Consider the following 14818-nt stretch of genomic DNA (forward strand, 5'->3'; position numbering starts at 1 on the left):
CTGATCCATGACACATACTATTTACCAGTTCCCTGATAATCATACTTCAGAATGTAGGCAATACAAATGCCTGTTTATTACGTGATTTCTAAGGCCAACTGATCAGAAATAAGCTATCACTGTGCTTTCATTGGACAAGTTTGGAAATGGTCTAAAACAATGAACTGCTGGTGCTGGAGATCAGAAACAAGCAAAAACAGAAATTGCTGGAGAAACTCAGTAGAACTGGCAGCATCAAAAGAAAGGTCACTTGTTAATTCTATTTTCTCTTCACAGATGCTGTCAGACCTGCTGAATTTCTCCAGCAGGTTTTTTCATCATCCAAAGATGTGCAGGTTGGGTGAATTGGCCATGTAGGGGTAAATGTAGGGGTATGGGTGGGTTGCGCTTCGGCGGGGGGGTGTGGACTTGTTGGGCCGAAGGGCCTGTTTCCACACTGTAAGTAATCTAATCTAATCTACTAGTAAATACTAATGATTTTTAGTAAGAAATTATAAACCATCTATGAAATGAGTTCCATACATCTAAATTTGTTAGCTTTCAGCAGTTGAAAGTTATTGAAGTTGTATTCTGTCTAAATAATAAGTGACTTGAATACTTTTTAAAAAGTAATTATGAGCAGCTGCACTTATTTATCCTGGGAATGGAACCGGAGCCAAAAAAAAACTGAGTCACTGCCACAACAAATGACACATCCCAGAGTCTCAAAGATGTAAGCAACAGAAGTTGCAGAAATTGAGCCAGCAATGAATAAGTGAATGCCAAATGGATATTTTTAAATATTTCCTCTCAAATTAAAATGGAATATTAAGAGTGCATGCTTTTATAGTCATATATCAAAACAGCACCATGACTTTTAGCATGAATAACTTAAGACCATGAGATATAGGAACAGAATTAGCACATCAAGTCTGCTTTGTCATTCGATCATGGCTCATATGTTTCTCAAACCCATTCTCCTTGCCTTCTCCCCATATCCTTTATCCCCTTGCTAGTCAAAAATAGCTCTACAGAAGCAGCAACATCTTTCAATTGAATATCCAGCAAACCAACAGCTTCTGCATACCCTTCTGCCCAAGTCCTACCTCCAAATATTCAGGAGTGATGGTTATCTGGGGCTTCCTGGTGCTGCCAACTTGCTGGGCACATGATACAGAGTGAATAGGCCATGATCCATCTTCAATAGTCAGCTTTATCTCTCTCTTCCACTCATATTCCACCCTCTTCCTCACCCAGCTTACTCTATTGCCGACCCCCCCCCCCCCCCACTTACTGATGCCAACCCCGACAAATCCCACTCGCTGCTGTAACCCACCACAATCCTGAGTGGAATTTGCATTGACGCTATACGACCTTTTTCCACCAGAACAAAGCATCAGATAGAGACCTTTCAACAAATTTTAAACGATTCCAAGAAATTCAAGTACAATATGTTTTGTTAAAAATTAACTTTGTTTAAACTGCACAGGATTACCTATTTTAAAAGACAAATAATATTTCCCCGGACGTGGATATTGGCAATGGCAGTACTTGCAGCTGAACCCCAAAGTGTAAGTACACTAACACAATATACAGTAGGTAACTCTCCACTTTGTATGACCCAATTCTTTCTAACCCGAAGTGTTTGATCGTGATATGTGCAAAGAGCCTATCGAGCGCCTTCTAGTGGCCTATTTCAAAATACCCGTGATTTCTCCAACCAGCTCAGAACTGAGCGCAAAAATTCTGAGCAAACTCCAAGAAAACGCAATAGTGTAATTTCTCTCGCAATTGAATTACGTTTGTTCCAAAAGCTTTGCTTCCCCTCAATAACTCCACGCTCTTTCTCTGGCTCGGTCCATTTAGACTTGAATACTGCCCCGTCTCCGAGTAGACTCGAACCTCTTGCGTTTCAAGAAAGGATGGAAGCCAGCTGTTTTTCACAGCTGGCTTCCATTCGATCACAGTCATCGCTTTTCAGAATGTTCCCCTCCGCTTGGTCCCAAACTGAACCTGACCCCGATGTCATTTTGGGACGGAAGGAATCAAATTCCTCCTCTTCCAACAACTCCATCTCCTTACCTTTCTCAGTTTCACTTTCCTCCGATCCCCAGACCCGGCCGGATCCCTATTTCCTGATTACCTCTCTCTCTCTGCTAACTCTTTCCAACCTTCGCTGATGTCGCGGGGATCTTAAAATCGGCTTGAACGAAAATGCAAAAACAAAAGAAACTAAAATTTGACTTGTCGGAGCAAATCAAAAACCGGGGGCGTTGGGGCAGTGGGAACAAAACCAGTTTGCACTGGGACTGAGGACAGCAGAGCTCAGGCATCTCAGCTTTTAAAATAAAACACACCCAAACCGAGGGATTATCAATCAGAGGGCTGCAATATCACTGCAGGAAACACCCAGGGGGGTAACTGAGGAGATGGGCTGGAGGGGGGAGTGGGAACCTGCACAGGGCGAGTCCGAGTCCCTGATTCACACCAGGGCAGCTCTGAGAGCCACTGCTGACCTTGCCAGCCCCTGAAGAGGCACGCTGCCGTCTGCTCAAGCTGCAAGCACAGGTGACCGAGAGATTTGCAGCACATCGCCGCCCGCCCGCCGGGAGCTTGGGCAGAGGCCGAGTCCTGGTGATCGGCAGAGCCTGGTTCCAGGAGACTGGGAGACTCCTGGCATTCCCACTGCGGAGGGTGGAGAGGGGGGGAACAGTAAGGATGCAGCCGTCTCCTTGGCTCGGGCAGGAGGGAGGGAGGGAGGGAGAGTGGCTGGAGGTGGTCAGCTGAAGTCCCGGGCTCCTGCTCTGACTCCACGTCCGACCCTGTCGCTGGCAGCTTCCCGGGGAGGGGGGGGGGAATGTCCCTGCCCATCAGTCGGTGCCCTCTGGCTTTGACGGGCTTATTCGCGGCCGCAGCAGTGACAGAGAGAGGGGGGGAAAGAATTCTCCCTCCACTCACTTGCCTCCTCCTTCAGTCAGTCTGCAATGCAACAAAACTCCCGGGGGCTTTCCAAACTTCCGTACTGACAAAAAAAGTGGTTCCCCCGCAACTCCCCCCCCCCCCCCCACCCCCCTCATCATCATTTCTTCATCTCACCTCGCCAGGTTTCTCTCTCCCTTTCTGCCTACATTTTGTATCTCACACTGTCAGCCCAGTTCTGAGGAAACGTTTTCTCTGACTTCTCTCCACAGATGCTGCCGGAGCTGTTGAGTTTTTTTTTGCCGGCAATTTCTGTGTTTTTTTTTAAAACTGTTTCTGTTAGCCCGGGGAGGTGTTTATAAAATCTGTACCGCTGCTGAGGTGGATGGGGGTGGGGGGAAACAGACACCGTTTTCGAGGCCACACCACAGGAACCTGGCCCACAGTCAGGGTCAGGTTCCATGATTATAGCTTCTTCATGACTCGAGACATTGTCTCTCCCCCCCCCCCCCCCCCCCAAACACACACCATCTCTACACCCTCCCCCCAAAACACACCGCCGAATATCCAACTGACTGGACAGATGGAAAAAAAATACGGGAGATTTGGTGAAGGGGGAAAAAAATCTGTGGAAAAGCACTTCTCGATTTAAATAAAATAAAACGAAACAAAGAGACGTGGAGTCACAGCTGCTCCTGAACAAGCTGACAACAGTGCGGTGTGACGGAAGGAATATGGTGTTTGTTTTGGCTAAGTAGCCGCGAATTTCCCCCCAGGGACCGTGACCCCTGTTGTGAACTCGAGTTAGTTCAGAAGCAAGGGTTAAAATCCCGTTCCCGCAGAGGTGACGCGAACGGTCCGTTCACAGCACTCCGGGCGCTGACAGTCTGTGCTGGAGCTCTAATATAACTCTTCTTGGAGAAAGTGAGGACTTGCAGATGCTGGAGATCAGGGTCCGGAGTGTGGTGCTGGAAAAGCACAGCCGGCCAGGCAGCATCCGAGCTGCAGGAGACGGATCAACCACTCTTCTACCCGTGTCCCCCCGGGACACGCTGTCCCCCGGGATCTCCCTGTGACAATCTCCCTCTTGAGTTCCCTGCTGCAACCTCACATTGCTCGGGTCTCCCAATATTCTCTGACGCTTATTCAGGGGCCAACTGAAAATCCTATCCTCTCCAGAAAAGCGGTCGGCGCTGCCCGCCCACAGCATCCCCGAGAGAAGCCAACGCCACAGTTTCGTTTCACTGTCCCAGACAGCGGTATCACCTCGCAGTCCCCCGGGGGGGGAAACTGGAGGCGGCTCCTGTGACTCCGCTGACCAAGAGCGAGATCACTCGGCTCCACATTTCAGCAAAAAAACACACACACACACAAAGGAACAAACAGGCGGACACTGCTCACCCCTCGGTAAAGAAGCGGGATCCGTTCGGGGGAACTGGATGGAAACTGCAGCACCTGAGAAAAAGGGCATTTGTTGCAGAGTTGCTGAGGAACGTGCTCTTTCTTGCCCACAACTGTTGCGGGAGCAGCAGGTAAAGGGCACGCCGACAGAAACAGTCGGGGGTAAGGAGGGAGGGGGGGAGGGGGGGGGGGCGTGTGCTCAGCTACACAGTTAAACTGATTGAAGAGAAAGAGGATCACAAACCGGGAAAGTCAAACTAATTCGGCAGAAGGAGAAAAAAAATACCACGCGTTTACTGCAACCAAAGTGAATTAGTACCGAAGCACTCACCTTCCGAACAGCGGACACACCGCCTGGTCACAGCGGCGCTCCGGCAACAGACTCTGAACTCAATCCCTCCGGCTCAGGGGCTGCGCAGGACCGTTCACATTTTACACACACCATCCGATAAAAACCACATCCAATAACAACACTACATTTTCATAGCTTGGCGGGAGGGGTGGGGGAAGAGGGACAGAATAAAACAGAAAGCGGGGGTAATAAATTACATTGTACTCTTTGACATTACCGTTCCCAAGTGATATCTTCTGGCCAATTTTCCACACTTTCTTAAATTAAAATACACACACTTCAGTTCTGAGAGGGTACGGATTACAATTTGCAGGTGAAGTGCTCACAGCAGGCTTGTTGCACACTCAATCCTGACCGCCTTCTCTGTTCACAAGACTGAAAACGCCTCTCTATATTTCCAATCCACCCCCCCACCCCGCCCCCTGATTCACAACAACATCCTCCCATCTACAAACACGTGCGGCCGGGGCCACCTTCTCTCCTCCCTTTCCCGGACAACGACACGCTTCCAGCCCCTTGAATTCTCCAGCCCCAGTGGAATTGCTCCCGCGGTAGCGCCTCAGAGATCTCTCTCTCTCCCCACCCCCGCCCCCACTCCCCTCCTCCGCTCCTTTCCAACATTCACAGGCTGACACTCGACCTCTGTCAGCTCCAGCAGCATCTCCCAGTGATACAGTGTGGAGATGAGTTTGAGCAGCATGCAACAATGTTCACTCTGGGCAGTCACTGGAGGCAGCAACCGCTTTCAAACAAGCACTAACTCGGTTGACAGTGAGCAGAATTCTGGATCAGTGGTGCTGGAGGAGCACAGCAGTTCAGGCAGCATCCGAGGAACAGTAGGATGCTGCCTGAACTGCTGTGCTCTTCCAGCACCACTGATCCAGAATCTGGTTTCCAGCATCTGCAGTCATTGTTTTTACCACAGTGAGCAGAACCCCATCCGCTCCCCTCGGTTCTTTCTGCGCCCCCCCACCCACTCACTGTCCCCTTGAGCTGGCTGCAGCAGCGAACAGACTGTGGTCAAGCTCCTTGTCCAATGTACCTTTTCAAAACAAGCCTGAAGACCAGCGGCTTTTGTTCACGCTCAGTTCTGTGGTGCAGGATTGGATTATCTGCCAGCTACTCCCAGGGAGGTACACGTAGATAAACATCTGGTGGAGGTGGAGGAACATCAACTCCCTCTTTGGCCCGCCTGAAACTTGCTGCTAATGTAATGCAGAGAGTGTCCGGGACTGAATGTTGGAGACTGATACATTCCAAGGTCAGCTTGGGACGGATACTTCAGAGACACACTGGGGAAAGGTCGCTGTCTGTGGCCTTTCAACCGCAGAAAACCGAGGGTCTGGATGTTTGCCATGGAATGTAAATTGTGAAAATCAAGAATATTGAAATAATATAGAGGCACGCCAATATGGAACATACTGCCGAGGGGAAAAAAAGATGAATTTTATTGTACTTTCTCTAATTTTCAATTCGAAATGTTTTGCCCTCGAGGTTGTATGTCTGACATAAATTCTATATTGTAAATATTATGAATATCGTATTTAGGGATCTTAAGAGTGAAAACGAGCATATGGAAAATAAGGTTAAATGTTATTGCACTTTGTATTATTCAATTTGAAATGTGTTGTAATGTATTTTGACACACTTTTTGAATAAGGTATATCTTGTGTATACATTTAAAGTATCGACAATTTCAGAAAATGTTTAAGGAGACTTTACACGAGATGATGTAGAATGGAGAGTGTTCTCCTGACTTCTGGAGATGGTAGACAGGCTTCAGGGAGTCAGAAGATGAGCAACTCACTGCATGACTTTAAGCCACTGACCTGATCTTTGAGGGTGGGAGGTCAGTCAGGGGTGTATTGGAATTGGAAGGTGATAAAGATATGGACATTGATTTTCTGTATTTTCTAAAGTAGTTATCTCTCAATTGCTCCCAAATGCTGTATGCAGTTGAGTACAGTACAGAAATAGGAAGATTACACAGATGAATGTGTGATTGGATAGAGGCAGCAGGGGGTAGTGGCTGGTAATGGGGCAGAGAAAGAAGTATAAGATCTTTGAGATGGAGAAGATATTGGATGGGGAGCTCAATTTAACATCAAAATAAGAATTTGAAAGACATGACCAACCAGCTGGATGGAGCCATGGCTACAAATAATTTATACTTTTTAACCAATCTCCAGTTTATTATTAATAATACAGGCGTACGGTCAATGTAAGTTAAAGTAAGTAAAAAGTAACTAAATTAAGATAGGTAAAGTAACTTAGAAGTTTAAGTTTAGAGTATGTGAGGATTGTTGGTGAAGTGAAATGCCCATCCTATGCTATATGGAGAATTAAAGATGTTTGTCATGACTCAGATGAACCCATGTGCAAGAAGTCTCATCAGCTAAAGAATCTTGGGCTCCAGGAATGCGAGCTGGAGCACTGGCTGGAGTCACTGAGGAGCATCCATGAAAGAGAGAACTAAGTAGATAGCACATTCAGGGAAGTGGTCATATGGTAAGATAGGAATGGGAGACCACCAGACAGTCCAAGAAAAACAGACAGACAGTGCAGGAGACCCCCATTTACTAACTGGTTTTCTGTTCTGGATATTAGTGAGCGCAATGGATTCTTGGAAGGGTGCAGCAAGAGCCAAGCTCATGGCACCACAGGTGGCTCAGATGTGCAGAAGAGGAGAGAAAGAGTGGAAGAGCAGTACTTGCAGGGATGCTTTGGTTCAGGAACAGATGGGCTTTTCTACATTTGTTAGTGTGACTCTGGTTTGTTGCCTCCCTGAGGTCATAGGATGGCTGTAGTGCATTCTTCCGGGAAAAGGTGAATGCACCCAGAGGTTGTGATCCACACTGGTACTAACAATACAGGTAGAAAGGGAGATCTATGACTGCAATCAGAATTTAAGGAGCTAGGTAGAAATTTAGCAAGCAGGACCTCTAAAATTGGGATCTCCTAATTGTTCCCAGTGGCATATGCAGATGAATACAGAAATGGGAAGATAAGACAAATGAACATGTAGCTGGACAGATTTAGATTTCAGGGACACTGCGATTGGCTCTGGGGAAATGGTAGCTGGAGAAGCCAGACAGGTTGCAAATGAACCGAGCCAGGACTAAGTTCCTTTCAGGGTGTTTTGCCAATGATTTGGAAGAGTTTGAATTAACTCAGATTGAAAATCAGGTTAGAATATTAGGAAATAAAACCAGGATGAATGAAAGGCAGATACTATTAAAATAGAGAATAATAAGTTAATAGATAGAGTTGGAGTAACGGAGAAAGTGATGGTGTCTAAATCAGGGACTCATTGCATGAATGCACAATCATAGTTAATAATATTTGGGAGTTATAAGCACAGATTGCTTTGTGGGAGGGATTATGATGATGTGGTGATAAAAGAGACCTAGCTTAAGAAGGGGTATGTCTGGTTGTCAAATATTCCTGACTGCAAAATGTTCAGGATTGATGGAAATGAGAAAAAAGGAGGAGGGGTGACCTTTTTGGTTAAGAAGACTATTGCAGTACTGGAGAAACAGTATGTTTCAGATGGTTCAAGTGCAGAATTAATTGAGGTGCTGTTTGACGAATAGGAAGAGTGTAATTGTATTGCTTGATATAATGTACAGAGCCACCACCTAGTGGGAAGGATGTAGAACAACAAATCTGCAATGAAATTACAAACAGAAGTAAACATTATAAAGTAGTTATAATGGGGGTATTTAATTTCACATACATGGATTGGGACAGTGGTAACATAAGGTGCAGTGAAAGACAAGTGTTCCTAGATTGTGTTCATGAGAATTTCCTGTGACCAGTCCAACAAGAAACAAGGCAAGACCTTGTTTCTTGTTGGACCAAGTTCTTGAAACAAGGTGTGCCAAGTAGATCAAGTATCAGTGACAGAATATTTAGCACATCATGATTACTGTATCATAATGTTTAGGGTAACTATGGAAAAGGATAATAGACAATCCAGAGTAAGAAAACCAACTTAATGGGATAAGAATGAATCTGAGTGACATTGGGGAACATTGAGGGAAGAGTCATTATTGTATCATGAATTTTAGTCTGTGGTGGGGGCGGAGAGGTCGGGAAGAAGATTGCAGGTTAGGAAGGCGGTGCTGAATTTGATGGATTTGACTGAGACAGGCTGGGGGGAGGGGAAATGAGGAAACTGGTGAAAACCGAGTTCATCCCTTGTGGTTGGAGGGTTCCTAGCCGGAAGATGAGGCGTTCTTCCTCCAAACGTCGTTTCGCTGTGGTCTGACGATGGAGGAGTCCAAAGACCTGCATATCCTTGGTGGAGTGGGAGGGGGAATTGAAATGTTGAGCTACAGGGTGGTTGGGTTGGTTGGTCCGGGTGTCCCAGAGGTGTTCTCTGAAACGCTCCGCAAGTAGGCGGCCTGTCTCCCCAATATAGAGGAGGCCACATCGGGTGCAAAGGATGCAATAGATGATATGTGTGGAGGTACAGGTGAATCTGTGGCGGATATGGAAGTTTCCTTTGGGGCCTTGGAGGGAGGTGAGGGGGGAGGTGTGGGCGCAAGTCTTGCACCTCCTGCGGTTGCAGGGGAAGGTGCCGGGAGTGGAGGTTGGGTTGGTGGGGGGTGTGGATCTGACGAGGGAGTCACGGAGGGAGTGGTCTTTACGGAATGCTGATAGGGGAGGGGAGGGAAATATATCCTTGGTGGTGGGGTCCGTTTGGAGGTGGCGGAAATGACGGCGGATGATGCGCTGTACATGGAGGTTAGTGGGGTGGTAGGTGAGGACCAGTGGGGTTCTGTCCTGGTGGCGGTTGGAGGGGCGGGGTTCAAGGGCAGAGGATCGGGAAGTGGAAGAGATGCGGTGGAGGGCATCGTCGACCACGTCGGGGGGGAAATTGAGGTCCTTGAAGAAGGAGGCCATCTGGGATGTGCGTTTTTGGAACTGGTCCTCCTGGGAGCAGATGCGGCGGAGTCGAAGGAATTGGGAGAATGGGATGGCGTTTTTACAGGGGGCAGGATGGGAGGAGGTGTAGTCCAGGTAGCTGACTCCGCCGCATCTGCTCCCAGGAGGACCAGTTTATTCAGCTACCTGGACTACACCTCCTCCCATCCTGCCCCCTGTAAAAACGCCATCCCATTCTCCCAATTCCTTCGACTCCGCCGCATCTGCTCCCAGGAGGATCAGTTCCAAAAACGCACATCCCAGATGGCTTCCTTCTTCAAGGACCGCAATTTCCCCCCCGACGTGGTCGACGATGCCCTCCACCGCATCTCTTCCACTTCCCGATCCTCCGCCCTTGAACCCCGCCCCTCCAACCGCCACCAGGACAGAACCCCACTGGTCCTCACCTACCACCCCACTAACCTCCATGTACAGCGCATCATCCGCCGCCATTTCCGCCACCTCCAAACGGACCCCACCACCAAGGATATATTTCCCTCCCCTCCCCTATCAGCATTCCGTAAAGACCACTCCCTCCGTGACTCCCTCGTCAGATCCACACCCCCCACCAACCCAACCTCCACTCCCGGCACCTTCCCCTGCAACCGCAGGAGGTGCAAGACTTGCGCCCACACCTCCCCCCTCACCTCCCTCCAAGGCCCCAAAGGAAACTTCCATATCCGCCACAGATTCACCTGTACCTCCACACATATCATCTATTGCATCCTTTGCACCCGATGTGGCCTCCTCTATATTGGGGAGACAGGCCGCCTACTTGCGGAGCGTTTCAGAGAACACCTCTGGGACACCCGGACCAACCAACCCAACCACCCTGTAGCTCAACATTTCAATTCCCCCTCCCACTCCACCAAGGATATGCAGGTCTTTGGACTCCTCCATCGTCAGACCACAGCGAAACGACGGTTGGAGGAAGAACGCATCATCTTCCGGCTAGGAACCCTCCAACCACAAGGGATGAACTCGGATTTCACCAGTTTCCTCATTTTCCCTCCCCCCAGCCTGTCTCAGTCAAATCCATCAAATTCAGCACCGCCTTCCTAACCTGCAATCTTCTTCCCGACCTCTCCGCCCCCACCCCAGTCTGACCTATCACCCTCACCTTGACCTCTTTCCACCTATCACATTTCCGACGCCCCTCCCCCAAGTCCCTCCTCCCTATCTTTTATCTTGGCCTGCTGGACCAACTTCCCTCATTCCTGAAGAAGGGCTAATGCCCGAAACGTCGATTCTCCTGTTCCCTAGATGCTGCCTGACCTGCTGCGCTTTTCCAGCAACACATTTCCATCTCTGATCTCCAGCATCTGCAGACCTCACTTTCTCCTCATGAATTTTAGGTCAACCCAGAGTAAGAATGATCCTCTGGCAGAAAGCCAACTTGAGCTGGGCAAGAGTGGAGTGGGTTTAATAGACTGGAGTCAGAAAAACAATAGCTAAACAATGGGTTACCTTCAAAGAGATTATTCAGGCACAGTAAAGGTATATTCCCTCAAAAGGGAAAGTTAGACAAACAAATCCAGAGCTTCCTGTATGACAGAGAAGGTAGAAATTAAGTTGAAGAAGAAAAGATGCATTGATGACAGATATCACGTAGTAAATATAATTAAGAACCACATATGAGAAAAGATCAACAGCTGACAAAGGGAAATTCCAAACCTATAAGCATTTCAGGAGTAAGTGGGCAAGTGATGGCCTAATGATACTATCGTCACTGTTACCTCTTCAAAAAGATAACTCCAGCAAGTTAATCAGACAGGATTTTCCCTGAACAAATCCATGCTGACTATTAATCCAGAGAACCAGGTAATATTCTGGGAGATTTGGGTTCAAATCCTGCCATGGTAGATGATGGTATTTGAATTCAGTCAAACTCTGGAGTTAAGAGCCTAATGATGATCATTGTTGATTGTCAGGAGAAACCCATCTGGTTCACTAATGTACTGTAGGGAAGGAAACATATATATGACTACAGAGTCCCAATAAGGTGGTTGACTTTTAACCGCCCTTTGGGCTATTACAGATGGGCAATAAACCCTGGCCCACCAGTGATATCCGCATTTTACAAGTGAATTTTAAAAAAGTTGGGAAAAGGAAATGTAAAAGACCATAAAGGGGACATACACAGAGGCATGGCTGAGGTGTTAAATGATTACTTTGCATCTGTTTTTAACCTATGAGGCAGATGCTGACCAGGCCACGGTAATAGAGAAACTCAATCACTAGGTTCAAAATTGATAAAGAAGTACTGGATAAGCTGTCTATAATTAAAGTTGACAAAGTACTGGGACCAGATGAGGTGCGTCCAAGGATATTGAAAGAAGTGAGTGGAAATGTAGAGGTACCAGCAATAATCTTTCAATCTTTCCTGGATTCCGAGATGGTGCCAGAGGACTGGAGAATTGTGGACACGATGTCCATGTTCAATAAACACTGTAAAGATAGGCCCAGCAATTACAGTACAGGGCAGTCAGGTTTAACTTTGGTGGTGGGGAAACTTCTCTAAACAATTGTTCAGTAAAGAATTAATAGTCACATGGAAAAATGTGAGTGACTTTGGAGGAGTCAGCATGAATTTGTTCAGGGAAAATCATTTGTCTAACTTGCTGGAGTTTTTGTTGAAGATGCAACGGCGAGGATAATATCGAAATGGATACAACATTGGCCGAGTAACGGGAATTAAGAGTAACGGTTAATGTTATTTTTCAGGCTGGAGAAAAGTATTTAGTGGTCTGGAGTGGGATCTTTGCTTTTCTTGATATATATAAATGATATAAACTTTGGGGTAAGTGACAATTTCAAAGTTTGCAGATGACGCATATCTTGAGAATTATAAACAGAAGGGAAGATAGCAAAGAACTTCAGAAAGACATGTACAAGATAGTGGAGTGGCAGATGAAGTTTAATGGGGAGAAATGTGACGTGATATACTTGTACAAAAGAACATGGAAAGATGGCAGAAAATAAAAGCTATTATTCCGTGTGTAGGAACACAGAAACCTAGGTTTATATACGTATAAGTCATTAAAGGTGGCAGGCAAGCAGAGCTGTTAATTTAAAAAAAATACAATATTCTAGACTTCATTAAAGGGACATAGAGTACAAAATCAGGAAAGTTTGATGAACCTACATAGAACACGAGTCAAGCCTCAGCTGGTGTACCATGTGTAGTTCTGGGTGCCACACTCTCGGATGCGAATTCATTGGAGAGAACACTGTAGATGTGTATGAGAATAATTCTAGAGCTGAGAAACTTTAGGTGTGAAGATAGACTGGCTACATTGGAACAGATTTGCTTTGAAAGGAGAGGGCTAAATGGAGATATGATAGAAGTTTGCAAAATCAAGAGCAGTCTGCACAGAGTAAATAAGCGGAAACTGTTCCTGTTCGTGAAAAAATAGAGAAGCAGACAGCACGGAATTTTGGAGTGTTTTGCAAAAGAAGCAAATAAAGTCATAGAGTCATAGAGATGTACAACACGGAAACAGATCCTTCCGTCCAACCTGTCCATACCAACCAGATATCCCTAACCTAATCTAATCCCACCTTTGGCCCATATCCCTCCAAACCCTTCCTATTCATATACCCATCCAGATGTCTTATAAAATTCTGTAATTGGACCAGCCTCCACCACTTCCTCTGGCAGCTCATTCCACACATACACCCCCCTCTGTGTGAAAACGTTGCCCCTTAGGTCCCTTTTATATCTTTCCCCTCTCACCCTAAACCTATGCCCTCTAGTTCTGGACTCCCCCAGCCAGGGAAAAGACTTTGTCTATTTATCCTATCCATGCCCCTCATGATTTTATAAACCTCTATAATGTCAGGCCCCAGCCTGCAATGCTCCAGGGAAAACACAGTCTATTCAGCCTCTCCCTACAGCTCAGATCCTCCAACCCTGGCAACATCCTTGTAAACCTTTTCTGAACCCTTTCAAGTTTCACAACATCCTTCCGATAGGAAGGAGACCAGAATTGTATGCAATATTTCAAAATGGGCCTAACCAATGTCCTGTACAGCCACAACATGACCCCTCAACTCCTGTACTCAATACTCTGACCAATAAAAGAAAGCATACCAAATGCCTTCCTCACCATCCTATGTACCTGCAACTCTAATTTCAAGGAACTATAAAAATGCACTCCAAGATCTCTTTGTTCAGCAACACTGCCCAGGACCTTATCATTAAGTTTACAAGTCCTGCTCTGATTTGCTTTTCCAAAATGCAGCACCTCGCATTTATCTGAATTAAACTCCATCTGCTACTTCTCAGCCCATTGGCCCATCTGATCAAGATCCCATTGTACTCTGAGGTTATCTTCTTTGTTGTCCACTACACCTCCAATTTTGGTTTCATCTGCAAACTTACTTCCTATACTATACATCCAAATCATTTATATAAATGACGAAAAGCAGTGGACCCAGCACTGATCCTTGTGGCACACCACTGGTCACAGGGTTCTAGTGTGAAAAGCAACCCTCGACCACAGCCCTCTGTCTTCTACCTTTGAGCCAGTTCTGTATCCAAATGGCTAGTTCTTCCCGTATTCCATGTGACCTAACCTTCCTCACCAGTCTCCCATGCGAAAAATGTTAGGTGTGAAAAAAAAATCCTTTTCACTGAGCAAGTAGTGAAGGTTTGGAAGGCCTAGAAATGTGGTGGAGTTAGGTTCAGTTGAGACATTCAAGAGGGAGTTGGATGATTATTTAAATAGAAACAATATGCAGGGCTACAGCAAAAAGGCAGGGGATTGGCACTAATCGAAGTGTTCAGAGAACCAGTGCAGTCAAAATGAACCGACTGCCCCCTTCTGCACCATAACAATTCTGTGGTTCTGTGACAGATATAGCATTTATGGAAGGGGCAGATGATGATGGCTTTCGTTTTCCCAATAATTTTCTGGAGAAAACTACATGTTATTCAAATATTGATAGCAGCATGGCATGGAGAGACAGCGATAAAGCTAAGTGACATATGAAAACTGACCTATGATTGTAGATGACAAAGCAATGTCTGTCAGGAAGAAGAACAGTAGATCCATGGAGAGCTCCCAAACATCACAAACATGGCTAGGAAGTGGAGCCATTGCTACAACTTCCCAATCAGCTGGTAGCTTAAGAATTTAACCAAGCAATACCAAAACCTAAATGTAGAGGATAAAATAATGATTTGGGATTTGTGTGTAATTTTCTTCCACCAGCTGAGTGTGTTCTTACTCGAAA

The 14818-nt window shown here is 46.4% G+C and overlaps 1 protein-coding gene across 5 annotated transcripts in view; it reads right to left on the reverse strand.

The window, feature by feature from the left end:
* LOC122562796 (oxysterol-binding protein 2-like) overlaps positions 1–14818 on the reverse strand; it is a 343122-nt gene that overhangs the window by 221930 nt on the left and 106374 nt on the right. The window contains exon 1 of one of the 5 annotated variants that reach the window (XM_088000164.1): positions 4869–5007. The exons of the other annotated variants lie outside the window; for them this stretch is intronic. The gene's annotated coding sequence lies outside the window, so the exon portion shown is untranslated. Of the gene's footprint in view, positions 1–4868; positions 5008–14818 lie in introns of those variants that run through there. 5 annotated transcript variants of the gene reach the window in all.

This window comes from Chiloscyllium plagiosum, unplaced genomic scaffold (assembly GCF_037043375.1).
Source record: "Chiloscyllium plagiosum isolate Xiang-an unplaced genomic scaffold, Cpla_swu_hap1 HiC_scaffold_24, whole genome shotgun sequence".
NCBI classification, from domain to species: Eukaryota; Metazoa; Chordata; class Chondrichthyes; order Orectolobiformes; family Hemiscylliidae; genus Chiloscyllium; species Chiloscyllium plagiosum.